Source organism: Musca autumnalis, unplaced genomic scaffold, assembly GCF_047663935.1.
Source record: "Musca autumnalis isolate F117 unplaced genomic scaffold, ASM4766393v1 scaffold_3, whole genome shotgun sequence".
Classification (NCBI taxonomy): Eukaryota; Metazoa; Arthropoda; class Insecta; order Diptera; family Muscidae; genus Musca; species Musca autumnalis.
In genome coordinates, this window is record NW_027411866.1 from 91,563,248 (window position 1) to 91,587,092 (window position 23,845).

The 23,845-nt window shown below is 35.7% G+C and overlaps 1 long non-coding RNA gene across 1 annotated transcript in view; it reads left to right on the top strand.

Moving 5' to 3' along the window:
- The window catches only part of LOC141396919 (uncharacterized), a 33,406-nt gene extending 12,780 nt beyond the window's left edge, over positions 1–20,626 (top strand). The window contains exons 2-4 of the long non-coding RNA XR_012411270.1: positions 19,862–19,956; positions 20,203–20,385; positions 20,443–20,626. This is a non-coding gene — a long non-coding RNA (uncharacterized lncRNA). The remainder of the gene's footprint in view (positions 1–19,861; positions 19,957–20,202; positions 20,386–20,442) is intronic.
- The last annotated feature ends 3,219 nt before the right edge of the window (positions 20,627–23,845 follow it).

A 23,845-nucleotide genomic window follows, 5' to 3' on the forward strand; every position in this document is an offset into this window, starting at 1 on the left:
TTTATTTTTTGGAGTTAGGGTGTGTATTGGTGTGCAACGTTGATCTCGCTGTTAATGTGTAAGGGTGAGATACGGCTGATCTTTTTTAAAAACGAACTTAAGGGGTACGTACAGTACTAAGATAATAATAAATATTGATTAAAATTGGTATTAGTGCGACCAAATTTTCAGTGTTTGTCATATACTTTCCACATACGAAGTAGCGGGCATTTTGCTAGTATTATATATATTTGTGATCAGGGTGACGAGACCTACCTGTGAAATAAATTTGGTCCCGATCCGGCTGCAAAGAGTGCTCTCCGACTCAAGGAGTTAAATTCATGGCGTAACTTCGACTACGGCCATGCTGCTATCTTACGACAATCTGGACTATCAGTGGGTTTGGAGGTAATCAGTGACTATATATCACCACAATTACACTTCGACGGCATTGAAGTCCGGATACCTGACAGAGAAGCCTGGACCCACAACTCCCTACCTCTACCCGGTATAGAGATTTATACCGACGGATCCAAGATGGAAAAGGGAACAGGAGCGGGCGTCTACAGCGACACCCTCAACTTACGGATCTCGTACAAGCTAAGCGAAAATTGTAGCGTCTTCCAAGCCGAAATCTTTGCGGTCACGAAAGCAGCAGAATTGATTAAAAACATGGAAGGGGATATAACCGGACTAGAGATGGGCGCGTGCCTAAAAAATTAGGCACGAACATGCACGAACACGGACCAAAATTTTTATGCACATTCACGCACAAACACGGCGTTTTTCGAGAAGGCACGAACACGCACACTCACGCACGAAATTACAAAACCAGTAAGGAAAGGATCAAAGTCGGGCGGGGCCGACTATATAATACCCTACACGGCTGCGAATATGTAAAACATGTATGGGAGCTTAATCCAAATCAGAACAGATTTCGATATAATTTTTCACATTTATTTGTAGACCAAATCAGATAGTCCAATTTTCATCAAAATCGGACAAATATAGCGTGTTTCGTGCATCAAATACCTCAAATCTGCCTAAATAATATATGAGAGCTATATTCAAATCTGAACCGATTTCGATATAATATGGCACACTTGACACTCTAGCCCAAATCACGGCAAAGATTCCGAATTTTATTGAAATCGGACATATATAGCGCGTTTGGTGCATCAAATACCTAAAATCGGACGAGAATATATATGGGAGGTATATCCAAATCTGAACCGATATCTACCCAGCAAAATGTTCGATGCCAAGGATGCTATTCAAGAATGGGTGCAAGTGAAATGGAATGTCATTTTTTCAGCATCTTCACTCATTCTTTTTACAAGAGCGTGACCCCCAAAAGATGCAATTCATTTTCAGATCCTAAGCATGTCATCTTTACTAACTCGATGGAATGACATCTTCAACAATTCTTTGGAATGGCATCTATACCAATCCTTTGGCATGCCATCTTAACCAATTCCCAAGAATAGCATTTTCACTAATCTTTGGCATGTCATTTTCACCAACCCTTTGGCATGTAATTTTCACGTCCTGTTCGGAAAATGGAAAATGCTGTATTGAAAAATGATTTTAATTTTTTTTATTTTATTAATTCAAAGGAATTAATGAAATAACTATAATTTATTTATCATCATAAAGTTTATATCTATATTTGCAGTTTGTTCTCATTGTTGTAAAAGTAGTTAATATGTTTGTATTCTCATTTTTCTGCTTAATCTGACTCTTGGTCTATCAGTCGTAAGAATGTGGCTATTTCGCTATTTATATGGTTTGTAACAACAAAGCTGCAAACTTAAGTTTCTTAGCAGGATTGGTAGGGCAATTGAAAAGGAGCAGTGTGTGGTGGGGACTGTGCTGTATGCTGGGCAGATGTTTTCCACGGTGTCATCAGTACTTGCCCTATAGCAATTTTGACGGTTGCACCATCCCGAGCGTATTGACCTAAAAACTACTCTTGTTTGTCCTGACAGCTGGCGCTTCTCAGCTGCGATAGATGGTGGATGTTCTCCAAGGACCGCATTCACACGATAACTGTTTACTGCATCTGCGACTGCATTCGTGTGAATGCTACTCAAACCTGGTTGATCGAGGTTCTCTCTTGTAACGTTAGACTTCTCTTATAGTTATTTATGAAGACCCCCTGGCTGCCTGGGCCTGTAGTCTGAATTCTGCTATCATCGACCATGATATTCAACTCCATTGTTCCCAACTCGGCCGCCCAGGTAGTGAACAGAGAGGCCGTATTTGCATATTCCTCGCGTGGAAAAAAATGGTAAGATCAGACAAAAAGTACCTCAGTCTTTCACATATGTCGTCAGGGAAGGCACCTGACGCCAAGATAGTACAATCATTCGCATACGTTACGATCTCAATGCCGTCTGCAGCGTTTGGAATTCAGAAGAGGTTTTCTCCACTCTACGGGTCTTGGACTTCTTGATCCTAATTTTTACGCACTACTGTCATCCACACTTAAAATTTATTATCCAACGTTTCAAACTTGGACGGTGCGTAGTCTGCTCGATGACATCAAACAAGGAGGGTGCTTGACAATATCAAAGGGCTTTGCTAAATCAAGTGTCACTATCACTGTTCTATCGCACAGCTTGCTCTAAGTGAGTCTTCGGCTAATATGGAGATGGCCTTCAGCGTAGTTGTTGCGCTGCTTATGGATCCTATGCTATTGATCGGCAACTGGAAAGTTATTTCTGATGGTGGAAGAACTAAAGCCACAAGGGTCCTTGCTACGGGCGACAAAATCGGCCTGTAAGATTCACCTTTGCTGGCATCCTTTTCGGGCTTCAGTAACTGGCCTATTTTCCAGACTTCGGGAACGATGTGTTTGGCAAGCGACAGGTTGTAAATTTAAGGGAGAAACTTGACCTTTGGCTGTCCCAGCTGTGGCAGTCTAAATTTAATTTGTAATTTTATAACAAAATTTTTAGAAATGTATATTATATATTTTGTTTTGATGTCGCTACATGTAGGGATGTACAAATCGACTTGTTTTTTTTTGTAGTGATCTGTACATATGATTCAAATGCTGATGAAAAGATCGGATCTTTCATGGCTTCCTTTGCATGGGTTTAAATGCTAATGAAAAGATCGGATCTTTCACGTCTTCATTTGAACCAATGCAAAAGATCCAGTGAAATCATGGCATCTCATGGAACCACTTCCATAAAATTTTGCTGGGTATGTAATTTAGCACACTTATTTCTAGGCCAAATCCCGGTAAACATTCCAAATTTTATTGAAATCGTACATATATAGCGCGTTTCGTGCATCAAATGACTTAAATCGGGCGAAGATATATATGGGGGCTATATCCAAATCTGAACCGATTTTTACCAAAATAAATAGCATTCGTCCTTTTGCCAAAAAAACTATCTTCCCCAATTTTCATGCGAATCGGACAATAAATGCGACCTGTACTTCGTTTACAAAAATACATGGCAGACGGACAGACAGACAGACAGACGGACATGCGTAAATCGACTCAGAAAGTGATTCTATATATATCCCTAGAAGGAACTATGGGTCTATCTCTTTTCCTTTTGCATGTTACAAACTAATGCACAAAGACATAATACTATTTGTTTTTAAAAAATATTCATATGTACTTCTAATTTTTCTATTCTTATTTAAAAACCATTATTTTGTCCAAGTTAGAACTCAAAAGTCTAGTACGCCTTTCGTTGAGAATATTTCCAGATGTGGAAAAAATCTCTCGCTCGTTGCTGAGCTGACGGGTATAGCCAAAAATTTCCTGGCTAATTGTTCTAAATATTTTAGATTAGGCTGTTTCCAAAAGTTTAAAACACTGTTGGATGGAAATGCTCGGCCTCAAAATACATGAGTCTCTCGCAATTTGCCCTCCATTGGTTTAAAACATCAGTCGGGCTAGATACGGCACTCGATAATACGTATCAATTTCTATATCAACTTTTTCAATTTTCGTATTTTTGCCATTTTGATCCAAAAACTCTGATAATTAGTGTAAATGTGGCATTGTAATTTCCAGCTCATCATATGTTCTCACTTTGTATATCAAGTAACATTGCTTTTACAATAGCTAATAAAAAATCATCTTCTTATAGGTCATTTAGATATGAATTCATTAGCCGGATTTAGTGCATTATCAGGTTTCATTTGCTAAATCCGGTCAAAATCTACCAGATTTCCCACACAAATAAATCCTCGTATACAACTCTGTTTTTTGCAACATGTTGCTAGAAAGTACAAAAAGTTGCAAGCTGGGACAAGAAACAAGGTAGATTCATCGGTGAATTGCCGTTACAAAATAATTTAAAATGTCAAAATTTGTAAACGATACGAAAAAAAATTTGATTTGATATCAAGACAAATTTTTATTTCAATCTGTTGTTCGGCTCAAGGTCCTCATAATAAAACAAACATTTATTTTGTTTTATATTTGTATTTATTTCCGATATTTCGATCGCCTTCGACGATCATCATCAGGGAGATTTGTCTTTAAGTAAAAGAACAACAAAAACAACATTTACTTATATGTAAATATAAACAAAAATATTTAACAAATATGTAATAATTACATTGTTACAAGTCAATAGATGACAACTTAAACCTTCTTTCTTCACAGGTGACTTCTAACTAAACTTTTTTGCCATATTTATGTTTTTCTATGACATTTCTATAAATTGCTGCACAGTGTTCTGTGTCTGTTTTAAAATTCATCCTTTTTTCCGTCGGTACATTAATGATGTGGAGCATTTCAAGCATATATCTCCTTTTGTAATTCCGACATTGGATTTGTCGTCATTAGCAATTCTTGATTTTGTCTTGCTGAAAAAGGCTTGGTTAGTGTTACAACTTTTTAATGCTAATTGGTATTTTTCCTTGTTATATAAATTAGACATGTAAAATCTCTCTGAAAATCCTGGAATATATGAAGATCTCTTATATATCTTCGGTTCTGGATCATGGCCATTAGGTTTTTTGGTTTTAGTTTGTTTTATTAAATCATTAATCGTTCTGACTGGAAAGTCATTCTTTTTTAATATTTCTCTGACTTTCTTTTCATTTTTTGCGTGGAAGATGCTGTCGCTAATATTGAAAACCCTATGTATAAAGTTTTTTGCTGTATTTATTTTTATTTGCCTGGGTTGCTTAGAATGAAAATTAACTATTCTTCCCGAGGCAGTGGGCTTTTGGTACCAGTCTAGTAAGATTGAATGACCTATTCTATGAATTATTGCATCAAGATAAGGAAGCTGGTTGTTTGATTCACACTCCATTGTGAATCTTAATTGGCTGTTGAACTCATTTAATACCTTTAAGGTATTGTCAATTTCATTTTTCTTCACAATACAAAATATGTCGTCTACATATTTGGTTAATATTCTTGGTTTGATTTTTATGTTTTGCATTGTTGTGTCAAGTAGATCTTCCATGACAATATCTGCAATTATAGGGGAGATAGGGGAGCCCATAGGCATCCCTTTTTGCTGTTCATATATTTTGTCATTATACACAAAATATCTGGAATCTTTGATGCATATTTTCAAAATTTCAATAAATAAATCCATTGGGATTTTTGTATGTTCTTGGATGAGTGTCCACTTGTTTTTAATCGTGGTAATAGCTAAATTTACTGGCACACTGGGAAATAATGACACTACGTCAAAGGATATTAGTAATTCATCGTCGTCAATATTCTGTTGGTTGATTCTAGCTTTGAAGTCAACAGCATCCCTAATGTTGTATTTGGAATCTTTAGTTAGGGTTTTTAAAATTGTTGCCATGTATTTGGATAACTCATATGTAGGGGAATGAATACATGAACATATTGGACGCAATGGTGTGTCTTCCTTGTGTATTTTGGGAAGTCCATATATTCGAGGAGCAACCGACGTTTTGTTTATCAATTTATTCTTGAGAAATTCATCGATTAATTTCAGATCAAACAATCGCATAACCAACTTATTGTTCTTCTCCTGTAAACCAAAGGTTGGATCCTTCTTTAATCTTCTGTATGTACACCAATCCATGAGAATTTTATTCATTTTTAGATCATAGTCTGCTTTGGTCATAGCAACAGTTTTTCCGCCTTTATCAGCGTTTAGAATGAGTATGTCTTTATTATTTTTTATGAATTTAGTTGTTTGACCCACTGTATCTAATATAAATTTATCTCTTTTACTCATCTTAGTATTCCGCATATGATCATTTATAAGAGTAACCAAATTAACTCTTGCATTTTCTTGTTTCTCTTTGCTCTCCAACGTCTGAATACAGTCCTCTCCCTCTGCTACAATATTGAACAAAGGAAACGTTTTATTTGTTGTGGGCAATGAAAACTTTGGCCCGAGAGATAGTAACCATTGCACATTGGTCGGTATGTCTGTGTCTGTTATGTTAACAAACCAATCTTTGTTTTGGTGAATGTTGAGTTCAAAATGCTGTTGTTGTTTTAAAACGTATAGTTTATTTCTGTGGGTTGCTTTATGTTTCTCAATCTCTCTTTTAAGAATGATACTCTCACTCTCCATGAATGCTGCTAAATCTTCTTCTTCTAATTGTTCGGTGAGTCGAGTTTTAGCATTGCTTAGTATTTTTGTTTTCTCTTGTAATTGCTTGTTTTTGCATTGTATTAGAAGTTTGAGAATTTTTGTATGAAAATTGTGTAAGTATGTGTCTAATGTTTTCCTAATAGTTGTTGGTATGAAATTGTTAGTTTTGAAGATTTTACATGTATTTTTCGTTGTGTTAGAAATAAAGTTTGGCGTAATACCTGCATCCCTACATTTCATGAGAAAAGTGGTTGTCGATTTTAGGCGTTCTGCTTGCCTGTTACTTCTAGTGTAAAGCTTAATATTGCTTTGGGTTTCCTTGTTATATTTTTGTTTTATATTTCTGTAAAGCTGCATGTTGAATTCTGGGTATACTCGGCGTGCCTTCCGTGTGTTAATTATTTGGATGTAGTTTTTAGTTGACCTTTGATCTTTAAGTTTTTATTTCAATCTGTTGTTCGGCTCAAGGTCCTCATAATAAAACAAACATTTATTTTGTTTTATATTTGTATTTATTTCCGATATTTCGATCGCCTTCGACGATCATCATCAGGGAGATTTGTCTTTAAGTAAAAGAACAACAAAAACAACATTTACTTATATGTAAATATAAACAAAAATATTTAACAAATATGTAATAATTACATTGTTACAAGTCAATAGATGACAACTTAAACCTTCTTTCTTCACAGGTGACTTCTAACTAAACTTTTTTGCCATATTTATGTTTTTCTATGACATTTCTATAAATTGCTGCACAGTGTTCTGTGTCTGTTTTAAAATTCATCCTTTTTTCCGTCGGTACATTAATGATGTGGAGCATTTCAAGCATATATCTCCTTTTGTAATTGCTTTCCTGTGTCAAAATCTGCACTTCCTTAAAATTAGGAGTGTGGCCTGTGGAAGTGCAGTGTGCTGTAAGTGCAGTTTTTTGATCTGGCGGTTTGTTTTTTACCTTTTGATCGGATTTGTGCGAACTAAGCCTGGTTTTTAATTTAGTTTTTGTAGTGCCAATGTATACCTTTTGGCATACATTGGACTCGTCTCCATTACATCCAATTTTGTAAACGACATTGGATTTGTCGTCATTAGCAATTCTTGATTTTGTCTTGGCAAAAAAGTTTAGTTAGAAGTCACCTGTGAAGAAAGAAGGTTTAAGTTGTCATCTATTGACTTGTAACAATGTAATTATTACATATTTGTTAAATATTTTTGTTTATATTTACATATAAGTAAATGTTGTTTTTGTTGTTCTTTTACTTAAAGACAAATCTCCCTGATGATGATCGTCGAAGGCGATCGAAATATCGGAAATAAATACAAATATAAAACAAAATAAATGTTTGTTTTATTATGAGGACCTTGAGCCGAACAACAGATTGAAATAAAAACTTAAAGATCAAAGGTCAACTAAAAACTACATCCAAATAATTAACACACGGAAGGCACGCCGAGTATACCCAGAATTCAACATGCAGCTTTACAGAAATATAAAACAAACATATAACAAGTGAGCAAAGGCTATAGTCGGGATGGGGCCGACCATGTGATACCCTACACCACTATCCCTGTGCATAAGCTTTTCACTGCTAAACATTTCTTTTAGGGAATATAATCCGACTACCACCAAAAATAATATGCCGTTTACTCTCTGGGACCCCCATAAGCAACCAAAATTTCGTGACCATCCGATCAAAATTACGACCTGTAGCTTGATTGCAAAAAATGGAAGAATTCGATGCATTATCGACTATTGTGGTATCTCCCTTGTTTGACCACCTTCGCCAACCTGCTTTACACCAATGTAAAGGTAATATTTTCTTCTTCCATTTACAGGCTTTGCCGTTGGAATACCACTACTAGAAGCTGATATATTCACAAAGAATAAAACTTTGAATTTGTCTCCAAATGAGTTTTTCCTTATTCCGACCCCTAAATATTATCCGACTATCACCAAAATCAATACGCTTCTTCCTGTGTGGATCTCCAATCTACCCCCAAAATTTCGTCACCATCCGATCAAAATTCCAACTTGTAGCGTGATTACAAAAAATGGAAAAATTGGGTTTATTACTGAATTTTGCAATATCTCGGTTTGCTCACTTACGCCAACATACTTTGCATCAATATAAACGAGATCTTTTCTTCTTCCATTGACGGGTATTCCTTTTGGAGTACTCCAACCAGAAGCGGTGATATTCGCATAAGAAAAAACGTTGACTTTCCTCCACATAAGCGTTTCGCTTATTTCGACTCCTGAATATTATCCGACCATCACCAAACTAAATAGGCTTCTTCCTCTGTGGGACCCGCATCCACTCCCAAAAAATTCGTGACGATCCGATTAAAATTGCGATCTGTAGCGTGACTACAAGCAAATCAGAAAATAGGATGCATTACCGACAATTGCGATATCTCTGTTGTTTGAGCAGCTACGACAACCTACTTTACATCGTTGTAAAGGTGATATTTTCTGCTTTCTTTGCCAGGCTTTGCTTTTGATATACCTCTTAAAAAACAGAGATATTGGCTTTGAAATAAAACGTAGACCTTTTCTCTAAATAAGTTTTTGCCCATTCCAACCCCTGAATATTATCCGACCATCATTAAAATCAGTAGACTTCTTCCTCTGTAGGACTCCCATTAGCTCCCAAAATTTCGTAACGATCCGATCAAAATTGCGACCTGTAGCGCGATTACAAAAAAATCGGAAAATGGGATGCATTCTCGACTATTGCCATATCTCTGCTATTTGGCCACCTACGACAAACTACTTTACATCGTTGTAAAGGTGATATTTTCTACTTTCCTTGCTAGGTTTTTCTTTAGATATACCTCTAAAAGAAACAGAGATATTGGCTTTGAAATAAAACGTTGACCTTTCTCCAAATAAGTTTTTGCCCATTCCAACCCCTGAATATTATCCGACCATCATTAAAATCAGTAGACTTCTTCCTCGGTGGGACTCCCATTAGCCCCCAAAATTTCGTGACGATCCGATCAAAATTGCGACCTGTAGCGCGATTACAAAAAAATCGGAAAATGGGATGCATTATCGACTATTGCCATATCTCTGCTATTTGACCACCTACGACAACCTACTTTACATCGTTGTGAAGGAGATATTTTGTAGTTTCCTTGCCTAGTTTTGCTTTCGATATACCTCTTAAAGAAACAGAGATATTGGCTTTGAAATAAAATGTTGACTTTTCTCCAAATAAGTGTTTGCCCAATCCGACCCCTAAATATTATCCGACCATCACCAAAATATAGGCTTCTTAATCTGTGAGACCCCCATTAACCCTTAAATTTTCGTGACGATCCGATCAAAATTGCGACCTGTAGCGTGATTTCCAAAAAATAGAAAAATGGGATGTATTACCGACTATTGCGATATCTCCGTCATTTGGTTACCTACGCCGACCTAGTTTGCATCATTGTTAAGACGGGATCTTCTACTTTCATAGTCAGGCTTTGCTTTTGGAAAGTTTACAACTAAACCTGTGATATTCGTCAATATAACTAAAATCGCAAAAATGAAAATTAGTGTTTTATTTGCTACTATTGTGATATCTTCGTTGTTTGATCACCTACGAGCACCTACTTTACATCATTAGAAAGGTGATATTTTATACTTTAATTGTCAGGTTTTGCTTTTGGTATACCCCATATAGAAGCTGAGATATTCGCTTTGGAAAAAAACGTTGTCTTTTTATCCACCTAAGTTTTTTGCCCTTTCCGACCCCTAAATATTATCCGACCATCACCAAAATCAATAGGCTTCTTCCCCTCCGGGACCCCCATCAACATACAAAATTTCGTGACGATCCGATCAAAATTGCGACCTGTAGCGTGATTACAAGGTTTAGATGGACAGACGGACAGACGGACGGACTGACGGACTGACGGACGGACACACATAGCCAGATCGACTCAGCTCGTCGAGACATTCATTTTGGTATATATAAGTATGGGTCTACGACCACTATTTCGATGCGTTACAAACTTTTTGGCCAAAACCAACTTATAATACCCTCCCCACATAGTGGTGTAGGGTATAACAAGGAAACCCAAAGCAATATTAAGCTTTACACTAGAAGTAACAGGCAAGCAGAACGCCTAAAATCGACAACCACTTTTCTCATGAAATGTAGGGATGCAGGTATAACGCCAAACTTTATTTCTAACACAACGAAAAATACATGTAAAATCTTCAAAACTAACAATTTCATACCAACAACTATTAGGAAAACATTAGACACATACTTACACAATTTTCATACAAAAATTCTCAAACTTCTAATACAATGCAAAAACAAGCAATTACAAGAGAAAACAAAAATACTAAGCAATGCTAAAACTCGACTCACCGAACAATTAGAAGAAGAAGATTTAGCAGCATTCATGGAGAGTGAGAGTATCATTCTTAAAAGAGAGATTGAGAAACATAAAGCAACCCACAGAAATAAACTACACGTTTTAAAACAACAACAGCATTTTGAACTCAACATTCACCAAAACAAATGGTCTGTTCCAGAACTGCAAGAATCTCCTAATTTCTACTATTTTTTCCGATAACATAAAGGAAAAATTGTTATCGTAGTAAAAATTAGTAGCTTCTTGCAGGTACTGGAACAGACCAAAAGATTGGTTTGTTAACATAACAGACACAGACATACCGACCAATGTGCAATGGTTACTATCTCTCGGGCCAAAGTTTTCATTGCCCACAACAAATAAAACGTTTCCTTTGTTCAATATTGTAGCAGAGGGAGAGGACTGTATTCAGACGTTGGAGAGCAAAGAGAAACAAGAAAATGCAAGAGTTAATTTGGTTACTCTTATAAATGATCATATGCGGAATACTAAGATGAGTAAAAGAGATAAATTTATATTAGATACAGTGGGGCAAACAACTAAATTCATAAAAAATAATAAAGACATACTCATTCTAAACGCTGATAAAGGCGGAAAAACTGTTGCTATGACCAAAGCAGACTATGATCTAAAAATGAATAAAATTCTCATGGATTGGTGTACATACAGAAGATTAAAGAAGGATCCAACCTTTGGTTTACAGGAGAAGAACAATAAGTTGGTTATGCGATTGTTTGATCTGAAATTAATCGATGAATTTCTCAAGAATAAATTGATAAACAAAACGTCGGTTGCTCCTCGAATATATGGACTTCCCAAAATACACAAGGAAGACACACCATTGCGTCCAATATGTTCATGTATTCATTCCCCTACATATGAGTTATCCAAATACATGGCAACAATTTTAAAAACCCTAACTAAAGATTCCAAATACAACATTAGGGATGCTGTTGACTTCAAAGCTAGAATCAACCAACAGAATATTGACGACGATGAATTACTAATATCCTTTGACGTAGTGTCATTATTTCCCAGTGTGCCAGTAAATTTAGCTATTACCACGATTAAAAACAAGTGGACACTCATCCAAGAACATACAAAAATCCCAATGGATATATTTATTGAAATTTTGAAAATATGCATCAAAGATTCCAGATATTTTGTGTATAATGACAAAATATATGAACAGCAAAAAGGGATGCCTATGGGCTCCCCTATCTCCCCTATAATTGCAGATATTGTCATGGAAGATCTACTTGACACAACAATGCAAAACATAAAAATCAAACCAAGAATATTAACCAAATATGTAGACGACATATTTTGTATTGTGAAGAAAAATGAAATTGACAATACCTTAAAGGTATTAAATGAGTTCAACAGCCAATTAAGATTCACAATGGAGTGTGAATCAAACAACCAGCTTCCTTATCTTGATGCAATAATTCATAGAATAGGTCATTCAATCTTACTAGACTGGTACCAAAAGCCCACTGCCTCGGGAAGAATCGTTAATTTTCATTCTAAGCAACCCAGGCAAATAAAAATAAATACAGCAAAAAACTTTATACATAGGGTTTTCAATATTAGCGACAGCATCTTCCACGCAAAAAATGAAAAGAAAGTCAGAGAAATATTAAAAAAGAATGACTTTCCAGTCAGAACGATTAATGATTTAATAAAACAAACTAAAACCAAAAAACCTAATGGCCATGATCCAGAACCGAAGATATATAAGAGATCTTCATATATTCCAGGATTTTCAGAGAGATTTTACATGTCTAATTTATATAACAAGGAAAAATACCAATTAGCATTAAAAAGTTGTAACACTAACCAAGCCTTTTTCAGCAAGACAAAATCAAGAATTGCTAATGACGACAAATCCAATGTCGTTTACAAAATTGGATGTAATGGAGACGAGTCCAATGTATGCCAAAAGGTATACATTGGCACTACAAAAACTAAATTAAAAACCAGGCTTAGTTCGCACAAATCCGATCAAAAGGTAAAAAACAAACCGCCAGATCAAAAAACTGCACTTACAGCACACTGCACTTCCACAGGCCACACTCCTAATTTTAAGGAAGTGCAGATTTTGACACAGGAAAGCAATTACAAAAGGAGATATATGCTTGAAATGCTCCACATCATTAATGTACCGACGGAAAAAAGGATGAATTTTAAAACAGACACAGAACACTGTGCAGCAATTTATAGAAATGTCATAGAAAAACATAAATATGGCAAAAAAGTTTAGTTAGAAGTCACCTGTGAAGAAAGAAGGTTTAAGTTGTCATCTATTGACTTGTAACAATGTAATTATTACATATTTGTTAAATATTTTTGTTTATATTTACATATAAGTAAATGTTGTTTTTGTTGTTCTTTTACTTAAAGACAAATCTCCCTGATGATGATCGTCGAAGGCGATCGAAATATCGGAAATAAATATAAAACAAAATAAATGTTTGTTTTATTATGAGGACCTTGAGCCGAACAACAGATTGAAATAAAAACTTAAAGATCAAAGGTCAACTAAAAACTACATCCAAATAATCAAGACAAATATTTGAAATGTTTAAACGATCAAATAATTCTTAATTCTTTAGAATTAGTATCATAATAAGCTAACATTTTCAATATTAAACAATCTATTTGTAATTTGCCGTAAGTTTTTTTTTCAGACGAGTTCAATTTACAACAACTTCTTCTGACGTTTCAAATTCGATCGGATGGGCTGATGCATCTACCTTGGTAATTGTACTATGAACAAAAATAAGCTGATTGAAATTTAAATCCTCGAAAAGGTATATCTAAATGCAATGAGATTTGTACTGGATTTATTAAATCCAGATGAGGATTCATGGCTAGTCTAAATGAGCTGTTAAACGGCGGAAATACTCGTAAGAACGCCCCTATAAGATGTGTCATTGTTGGTATAAAGCGTTTAAGCAATGATTGTTTAGTTTTAGCTTTCAAATCTTTCAATTGATCAGACTTTTAAACGTTTTTTAGACCAAAGGGCAAAAATGTTCATAGTAGGGTACTTTTCCGAGAATATTTTATGAAAACCCAATAGAAGTTCTAGCAATGAAAACTTTAAGTCAGATATACGATCCAACTCATGCTTTTGTAGCAAAATACTCTTACAGCCAGTTTCTGTATGTCGAAAGAACAATGTGTGCGAATGAAACACGTCCAAACTCTTGTGTGTTTTTCAATTTTTTTTTTGTTTGTTTTGAAGCAAAAGCAAAGGTAAAAGGTAAAATTATTAACCCTCATAGTAGGTTTTGTATTTGCTTCTCTGATGAACAAAACAAATGGCAAACAAACATAATCTTTTTTCACTCATACTCTGGCCTCTCCATAACAAAACGGCAATAAGTACCAGACTGCAAAAACGAAGCAAATAATTTTAGGAATATTTTGGTCGGTTTCTTGTTCGATGTTCGTGTTTAGTAAGGTATCTTGCACGACTTCTAAAGGGAGACCAAAAATTTAGCACGATCGTGTCACATAGTGCAGATCGTGTTTAGTCGTGTCGTGCAAAACCGTGTCGAACAAAAAAACACGATCACGCACGGCCGAAAATGCATTCCGGCACGACACGCACAAACACGGCGTTTTTCGAGGAGGCACGAACACGCACTACTCACGGCACGACTCGCGCCCACCTCTAAACCGGACCGGTGACTATCTATGTGGATAGCCAAGCGGCCCTAAAATCACTTAGATCCCATTCAATCAAATCTGCTGCGGTTTTGCACTGCAGGAAAGCTTTGGAGGCCCTACGATCAATCGTTACCTTGTGCTGGGTCCCGGGGCATTCCCGAGGGAAATGAAAAGGCGGATGAACTGGCACGTCGCGGATCTGAGTCAAACGACATTGAAATCGATAACTCAATCAGGCCACCCTTGTGTCACTTCAAGCGGCTCCTAGAACAAACATACAGGGAGAAGGCTGGTCAGATTTGGAATAACGAACCTGGCTGCAAGGTATCAAAGGCAATCTGGCCCAACCTCTCCAAACGGAAGACCACTTCCCTACTCTCTATGAGAAAACCCGACCTAAAGCTAATGATTGGAGTTATCACGGGACACTGCAGGATAAGATCAATGACCTGCAAATGGGATAGAGATGACCCCACGGACTACTGCAGATTATGCGAAGACGAAGAAGAAACAGAGACGATTGAGCACTTATTATGCCGTTGTCCAATGCTCAGGACCAGGAGAATTCAAACAATGGGTGAACATACGCTATCATCTCTGACAACATTCTGCCAAGCCGAGCCGACAACACTGCTTCTTCTCGCCAAGGGTCTGAAGTGGCTTCAACACGAACAAACTACAGCATCTTAATACGGCAAACCTCCTTACTCGCTCTCTCTCTCTCTCTCTCTTTACAAATAATCTCTCAATCCGTAGCACTTACTTAATCATTCTCAACTATCTTCTAAACTACTTAATTATTCCTTTTTCTTACTTCTAAACTCGATATGCTATTATTTCTTTTCTTTTCTCCTACCCTTACTATAGGATGAACACAATGGACCATAAGGTCTCCGAGTGGAGTGGCTGTCCAACACGACAGCTGCGCGTCCTTTAACCTAACCTAACCTAAGAAAGATGCACCAAAGGGTTTTTGGAAACTTGAGTGTACGAAAAGTAATAATTGGTACTAAATTTAGTACAATTTGGATTTGAGTGAACGGATAGAGCTGGATTCCTGAAATTTGGAATTGATATTACTGTTGGAGTATAGGACTGGGGAAGTTTTGGAAATTCTTACTTATGTGAATGAAAAGTACTAAATGGTACTAAATTTGGGACAATGGGGATTTGGGTGAACGGATATAGGTGGAATCTCGAAATTTGGAATTGAGATTACTGGTGGGGTGTAGAATTGAGGTAGTTTTGAAAATTCGTATTTATGGGTACGAAAAGTACTAAATGGTACTAAATTTAGTACAATTTGGATTTGGGTGAACGTATGTATGTAGCTGGGTCCCGGGGCATTCCCGAGGGAAATGAAAAGGCGGATGAACTGGCACGTCGCGGATCTGAGTCAAACGACATTGAAATCGATAACTCAATCAGGCCACCCTTGTGTCACTTCATGCGGCTCCTAGAACAAACATACAGGGAGAAGGCTGGTCAGATTTGGAATAACGAACCTGGCTGCAAGGTATCAAAGGCAATCTGGCCCAACCTCTCCAAACGGAAGACCACTTCCCTACTCTCTATGAGAAAACCCGACCTAAAGCTAATGATTGGAGTTATCACGGGACACTGCAGGATAAGATCAATGACCTGCAAATGGGATAGAGATGACCCCACGGACTACTGCAGATTATGCGAAGACGAAGAAGAAACAGAGACGATTGAGCACTTATTATGCCGTTGTCCAATGCTCAGGACCAGGAGAATTCAAACAATGGGTGAACATACGCTATCATCTCTGACAACATTCTGCCAAGCCGAGCCGACAACACTGCTTCTTCTCGCCAAGGGTCTGAAGTGGCTTCAACACGAACAAACTACAGCATCTTAATACGGCAAACCTCCTTACTCGCTCTCTCTCTCTCTCTTTACAAATAATCTCTCAATCCGTAGCACTTACTTAATCATTCTCAACTATCTTCTAAACTACTTAATTATTCCTTTTTCTTACTTCTAAACTCGATATGCTATTATTTCTTTTCTTTTCTCCTACCCTTACTATAGGATGAACACAATGGACCATAAGGTCTCCGAGTGGAGTGGCTGTCCAACACGACAGCTGCGCGTCCTTTAACCTAACCTAACCTAAGAAAGATGCACCAAAGGGTTTTTGGAAACTTGAGTGTACGAAAAGTAATAATTGGTACTAAATTTAGTACAATTTGGATTTGAGTGAACGGATAGAGCTGGATTCCTGAAATTTGGAATTGATATTACTGTTGGAGTATAGGACTGGGGAAGTTTTGGAAATTCTTACTTATGTGAATGAAAAGTACTAAATGGTACTAAATTTGGGACAATGGGGATTTGGGTGAACGGATATAGGTGGAATCTCGAAATTTGGAATTGAGATTACTGGTGGGGTGTAGAATTGAGGTAGTTTTGAAAATTCGTACTTATGGGTACGAAAAGTACTAAATGGTACTAAATTTAGTACAATTTGGGTGAACGTATGTATGTAGCTGGAAACCTGAAATTTGGAATTAAGATTACTGTGAAGTGTAGGACTGAGATATGAGGGTGGTTTTGGAAATTCGTACTTATGTGTTCGAAAAGTACTAAATTTGGTACAATAGGGATTCGAGTGAACGGACAGAGCTGGAATCCTGAAATTTGAAATTGAGATTACTGTTGGATCATAGGATTGGGGAAATTTTGGAAATTCGTATTTATGTGTACGAAAAGTACTAAATGGTACTAAATTTATTACAATTTGGATTTGGGTGAACGGATAGAACTGGAATCCTGAATTTTAAGTATCAAGGTTGGGAAATGGCGTTGAAATAAGGAAATGGTTTTGGAAGTTCGTATTTATGATTACGAGCATTACTAAATTTGGATTTGGGTGAACGGATAGAGCTGGAATCCTAAACTTTTGAATTAAGATTACTGTAGGGGTGTAGGATTGAGATAGTTTTAGAAATTCGTACATTTGGGTACGAAAAGTACTAAATGGTACTAAATTTGGTACAATTTGGATTTGGATGAACGGATAAAGCTGGAATTCTGAAATTTGGAACTAAGATTACTGTCGGACAGTAGAATTGAGGTAGTTTTGGAAATTCGTACTTATGGGTACAGAAAGCACTAAATTCGGTACAATTTGAATTTTAGTAAACGGATAGTGTTGGAATTATGAAGTATTGAGGAAATTTTGAAAAGTCGTACGTGTGCGTACGAGAAGTACTAAATGGTACTAAATATGGTACAATGTGGATTTGGGTGAACGGGTAGAGCTGGAATCCTGAAATTTTTGTTTGGGAAAGAAATGGTACTAAATTTGATACAATTTGGATTCGGGTGAATTAATAGAGCTGGAATCCTGAAATCTGGAATTACGATTACAGTCGAAGAGTAGGATTCAGGTTGTTTTGAAAAAGCAAACTTATGGTTACGAAAAGCACTAAATGGTACTAAATTTAGTACAATTTGTATGTAGGTGAACGGATAGCGGTGGAATCCTGCAATTTGAAAGTATGATTATTGTAGCCCTGTTGCGTTGAGGAAGTTTTGAAAATTGGTACGAAAATTCTAAATTGTTCTAAATTTAGTACAATTTTAATTTGGTTTAACGGATAGAGTTTGAATCCTGAAATTTGGAAGTAAGATTACTACTAAAGTGAAGGATTGAGGTAGTTTTGGAAAATCTTTCTTATGGGTACGAAGAGTTCGACTTGATACTAAGTTTGGTACAATTTGGAATTGGACGAACGGATACAGCTGGAATCTTGAGATTTGGAATTACTGTAATTATTATGGAATTTACTGTATTAATGTCCGTGTATGGCTGAGATATGTCGTCGAAATACGTACCATAAGTATACGAAAATTACTTAATGGTACTCAATTTGTTTTTGGGTGTAGGGACAGTGCTGGAATTTTTATTTTTTGGAGTTAGGGTGTGTATTGGTGTGCAACGTTGATCTCGCTGTTAATGTGTAAGGGTGAGATACGGCTGATCTTTTTTAAAAACGAAAAACGAAAACGGGGTACGTACAGTACTAAGATAAAAATAAATATTGATTAAAATTGGTATTAGTGCGACCAAATTTTCAGTGTTTGTCATATACTTTCCGCATACGAAGTAGCGGGCATTTTGCTAGTATTATATATATTTGTGATCAGGGTGACGAGACCTACCTGTGAAATAAATTTGGTCCCGATCCGAGCTTAATGAAAACATTCAACTTAAGCCAATTCAGTATATAAGGACCAATAGTTCAAAAAATTGTAAAAAAAGTAAAAGGTTGGAAAGGCTTGACTCGAGTAAAGTGAAAACTCTCCGATGGCATAAGAAGAATGTAATGGCTGGACTCAAAAATTTTGTCGATAGGTAGCTCTCGCAATGCTTATGCCAATATATGAAGTCGTATCTCCTGACAAGGCCCCCACTCATTTATCAGTCTGTGCCGTCAGTCCGATGAACCCTTTCTGTATGTGCGACTGACAAGTGTGTAGCACGAACCATCAGTCAAGTCTAAAGGCCCCCACTCATTTATCAGTCTGTGCCGTCAGTCCGATGAACCCTTTCTGTATGTGTGACTGACAAGTGTGTAGCACGAACCGTCAGTCAAGTCTAAAAATCTTGAATGTCTCCTCCTAAAATGAATGAATTCTACGTTTTCTGTGTCCCCACACCAACATTATTTTCTGTTTAGGCCCCCACTCATTAGTCAGTCTGACTGCCAGCATTTATGGTAGTATGTGTAAATTTTTGAAATTTTAAGAATGTATGTGTGAGTTTTCCAAGACTGATGAAAATCAAAATAGTTTTGATTTCAAAATGAACCCCTATCAGTCTGGGTGAATTGTGTTTATTTTCAAATTGTCAATAAATACTTTTTAAAAACAGAAAATAATGTTGGTGTTGGAACACAAAAAACGTAGAATTCATTCATTTTTGGAGGAGAAATTCAAGATTTTTAGACTTGACTGATGGTTCGTGCTACACACTTGTCAGTCACACATACAGAAAGGGTTCATCGGACTGACGGCACAGACTGATAAATGAGTGGGGGCCTTTTTTCAAAATTGTTTATTGACAATTTCAAAATAAACACAATTCATCCAGACTGATGGGGTTCATTTTGAAATCAAAACTATTTTGATTTTCATCAGCCTTGGAAAACTCACACATACATTCTCAAATTTTCGAAAATTATCGGGAAGTATGGACTACATCTAGACGATATATATATTTTTGTGATTAGGGCAACGAGGCCTACCTGTGGTAAAAATTTCAAAAAAATCGGGCGTGCGCGTGTAAACCCGTCTTAAGCCGAAATCAATATTCGAGATGAGTTGGGTAAGTGCATTCTAATCTTTTTCCAATAAGATGCCATACAAATGTGCGCAATTTCAAACATTTTTGTTGAAAGGCGAGGTTTTTCTAAGTGAATGATCATACAACAATAAATGACTAAAGCTTAAACATTTTACGTGTTAAACTCGTATTTCAACAAAAATGGGTGAAATAGCGCGCACTATCTTGTTGCAAAAAATTTAGAGTGTGGAGTGTTGAAAATTTAATTAAAACCTCTGCATTATTAAGATGATTGTTCTAAATCTACAAAAAGATACGAGAGCATTAAAAGCTCTCCCAGAGATGCCCGAAGTGTCCCGCTTGCAGCAGGTTGAAAATTTGTGCACTATAGACCGGAAGGCTGCTTGACAGATTTTCCTTGTAATTCGGTTCGGCAACTAGCATGCCAAGGCACCATGTATGGCATAGGAGGTAAGTTCAAGTTAGAAATTAACTAAAAAAATATAACTAAATTTCTACTTTTCATAGATGCAGCTGTGGACACGTTGGAGCCAAACATTCTTTCAGTTCGTTGAAAGTATAACGATCCGAAACTTAACGCAAATATAAAATACAATTATTTAATAATATCATAAACTGAAGTTCACAAATAAGAACTTAATTTTCATAAAAAATGTAGAAATATTAACTAAATTAATAAAATTTGAATAAAAATGCAAAAAATTATATATAAGCTTGTTTTAAAATTACAAGGATAAGCTTAAGATTATATGTACAGTCGAAATCGCTTATAACGTCGGTCAAGGGACCGGCCAAAATCGGACTCTAGGCGATAGTCGTTATAAACGATATTTATAAAAGAGGTAATATTATATTATGTATAGTGACATTTGGGTATAAATACGTTGTTTTATTAAGTAAATAAATAAAATCAATTAAATTTTTTACTTTTTCATTCTATAAATGACAAAATAATAAAAAAATAACGATATTAAATTCATTCTTCAGCAGATCACCTTCAAAATATCACCTTTAAATGGGATATGGTTCTATTTCTAGGAGTCTGTTATTTTAGTTTGTGCTTTTGAATTCCGACATAAGTTTTAAATTTAATTCAGATCTGAGTTTTGAAAGGGTTTCCAAAACACATTTTTGTTTGTAACATCTTCTGAGTAAATACATTTTTGAAGAGTTTCTACAGCTAGACACACCTCTGACACTTACAGCATTTGAAACTCTGTTCATTAGAATTGCCTCCATCTAAAACTTCCAATATTATGTCGTCGTCATTATATATGGCAGATGTGAAAACGTTGTCATCGATGGCAAAGAACGGAGATAAATATCTTCAGAAACTTTTAAAGGTCCATTAACAATCCCGCAAGATGAAGAAAATTATCAATGACAGATGACGTTACATTTTTTCATAATTCATCTAACACTAACACGGCATCCAAAACATTTAATTTCGTACTTTGATCCTTTTCTATTCTTGACAGGATAGTGGATATTTGCTTATCCGGCAATGCTATTTTAAAGATTTTATTCCACCTTGGTCCATGGGCTGTAAAACAGATGTGACATTGGGTGGCAAACATTCAAGCTTAATTGACTTGAGACCGCCATCTTCGAACATGTTGTGCATAAGTTTTGTATTTTGTTGTTGTTTGAGTTTGAAAAAATACACATACAACAAATTGTTAAGAGACAATTTCCTTCTTCTTTTGATTCGACGTTATAACCGATAGCAAAATTCAAATATTTCCCAAAAAAAAACGACGTTACAACCGATATGACGCTATAAGCGATGACGTTATAAGCGATATTTATTTGTGTGGAATATAAAGGGCAGAAATTCGGGACTTTTGGATTTCGTCGCTATAAGCGATATGACGTTATAAACGACGACGTTATAAGCGATTTCGACTGTATTAATATCATAAGCTTATTATACAATTACAAGGGTAATACCCCGGTTACACTTAACCGGATTAACCCAGTGGGTTTGGATTTAAAATGTCAATTCCATAGCGCAAACGTCAAATAAATTCTCTCGAAGTGGGTTAACCCGGCAAAAAACTCTAGTGTAACCGTACTATAAGCTTATAAACAAGGGTACCGTTTCGATTATTCTATAATTATGGCATAAGCTTTTAACAAAAAATTTCTCAAGTCGTTTATAAGCTTAAGGCTTATGCTGGTAAGGTTATTATAATATAATTCTCAAGCTTTTTTGGTATGTTGGGATGCTATCCCAATGATTACACATGCCAGTAAGTTGGTGACAGTTGAGTACATGCATGTACTCATATATATAATTCATGAATTAGGCCCATACCTATATACGCCCGTATACCCAGGGCATGTGTGGTGAAAAAAGTAGAACACATGTATTCTTATTAGAACTACCGAAATACGTCGAGCATATACTTTTTGTAAGTTGAAAAAATTTAACTTTGACAGAACGTTAGTGTTTGTATGTGTGTGTGTGTTTTGTATTTTGAAAACAAAAGCCCAGCAAAACCTGAAATCCAATTAATTGTAAAGAAAAATGATTTATTTTACGAATGAAAACATTTACAGTATGCAAAGTTCATATTCGTACACCACTAAAAAATGAATAAAATCGTTATTAATTCCATATTTTATGTGTAAATATGAAATAATTGATAGGAACTATCATAACGAAGAAAGATTTAAGAATAACAAAACAAATTTTTAATTTATTCCGTCATTTAGGTATAGATGGCGCCTGTGTGGGCGGCAAAGTTCGTATTCGTACACCTATAAGCACTATATATTTGGAGTTTTTAAGAATTTTCAAAGCAAAATACCGCACATTTTTATTCTTTTCTTCTTTTGGAATGCCTCTACTATAAAAATATGTAAAAACAACGGTAATTTTATTAAAAATTTTGCATGAATAAAAAGTCGGACGAATATTTGAAATACTTAAGAAAATGTGCTAGATATGATTAACTATTGCAAATTATTCCCGAATTTTGGACGAAAATAGCTAACAGCAGTCCTTCTGTAACAATATTCGAGGTCCAATATGAAAATAAATGTTTTCAGCGTTCGGAAATGCAAAGAAACGTAATCCGGGCTTAGGTAAAGTAAACACATAAACTAAAAAGCTTTCTAGGATCTTAAAATCTATAATCTGACACTAATATTGTAGCTTTTGTATACTCAAATACCTAAAACGGAAAGAAATCAGCAAGGGTCTGCTTTGACGAGTTATACAAGAAGTTTGGCATTAAATAACGGCACTTAACACCCAAAAATTATTTTTTTTCTCTAAAATATATCTCAGACACCCAGACACATTTGCCAAAACAATAAAATGTATAAATTTTGCTGCTAATTCCATAAATTGTACGATAATACTCATATTTCCTTGGGGCGTATGTATACTTTTGTAAGTATCATTTTTTGGTTTTTGTAAAATTTACCGTTATTTATGTTATGGAATATACTTTTGTTGTATTAAATATTGTTTATTAGTGAGACGAAATAAACCTGTATACTTGGAATTTCATAAATATCATTACTTTTTCTAAAACCCGAGATTTATGGGGCGTACGTATACTTATGCAAGACTGTGTATTTCAAAAAACTTGTGTGTGACAACAAATTTTTTGCAGTTCTCTCTTTTACGAGTTTTACCATTAAAATGTACGGGAACGAAGCTTTTATTAGTTATTTTGTATGTATACGTAAACAAACATCAGCTGACAGTTTATATCCTCGAAAAGCTAAGTGTAACCAGCAAAGATTAACCCACTAGATCTATTAAACCCAGTGGGTTAACCTTCAATAGTGTAACCGGGGTATAATATTCTAGTATGAACAGAATATTTTGTAAAGTTCTTGCAATGGAATGATTGTTTTTTATTCCACCTTTTTATTGTTAATAAAACAAGTGTTT